At 38.3% G+C, this 1026-nt stretch overlaps 1 long non-coding RNA gene across 1 annotated transcript in view; it reads right to left on the reverse strand.

Annotated features, from left to right (window-relative positions):
* Positions 1-1015, reverse strand: part of LOC106524188 (uncharacterized) — a 2063-nt gene extending 1048 nt beyond the window's left edge. The window contains exon 1 of the long non-coding RNA XR_001310983.1: positions 180-1015. This is a non-coding gene — a long non-coding RNA (uncharacterized LOC106524188). The remainder of the gene's footprint in view (positions 1-179) is intronic.
* Positions 1016-1026: the final 11 nt, after the last annotated feature.

The raw sequence follows: 1026 nt of genomic DNA on the forward strand, positions 1-1026 counted from the left end.
TAGTAAAACTGAAAGACTGAATGATTATTCATGACTAAATTATAGATTAGCATTCATTTGTTCCATAATTACATTCAGCGACCATTATAATAATTGATGTTAATACACACATTATTACTATGGTGTCTAAACAGATCATTCCTTTGTTGACTAAATCCTGAAAATAATTGAAACAATACCTCTTGGTTCTTCAGGCTCAGTTTAGCCGCTGGATGCACGGGACGGGAGGAAAGGTGAGCTCCTTGTACCTACCTACAGTAAACAAACAAACAAACAAACAAACAAACAAACAAACAAACAAACAAACAAACAAACAAAAATCTGGTGCAACGCAAAAAGTAGGAGCTGCACAGAGCTGCAGGCTGCATGTTGTCCAGCGTCCTTCAGGTGTTCTGCGCCTAAAATGTGCTCGGTGTTGCCAACGGTAAGAGCACACACATACACACACGCACCAACGAAACACAAGTGCTGCAGATACAATTATTACAAATGTTGAAAAAAGGTGAAAGAATGAATACAAAAATAAATAAAYAAACGTCTGGACTTTTCTTTGGTGCTGTTGGAAGCTCTGCGTCAAAACAGCTGCTGGCTGCTGCTTGTCCCGAGGGCAACAAGGTTCACACACAAACACACACACACACACACATACACACACACACTTACACACGACCCAATCATTCCCTGTAAAAGTGTTACAACAATTGAGCCAGTGGGCCTATTTTGGTCTGCGTGCGCATTAATGAAGTTAAAAATAACGTCTGCAACTCGAGCGCTTTTTTGGCACAAGTCACGTCAGCTGCGTCAACAGCTCCACGTTTTTTTTTACAAGTAAAAAAATGAACTTTTAATTTTCTTAATTCATCTAACCAAAAATTATGTAAACAGGTACATGTATAAAAAAACTGGAGAATTTAAAATGTTTAATTATTACATCAGATATAATAAATACAACTCGTGTTGTTTTTTTTCTCTCTCTCTCTCTCTCTCCATAATTAGAATGCGACCTTGACCTCGGCACCGTACCTC

Source organism: Austrofundulus limnaeus, unplaced genomic scaffold (genome assembly GCF_001266775.1).
Source record: "Austrofundulus limnaeus strain Quisiro unplaced genomic scaffold, Austrofundulus_limnaeus-1.0 Scaffold178, whole genome shotgun sequence".
Taxonomy (NCBI): domain Eukaryota; kingdom Metazoa; phylum Chordata; class Actinopteri; order Cyprinodontiformes; family Rivulidae; genus Austrofundulus; species Austrofundulus limnaeus.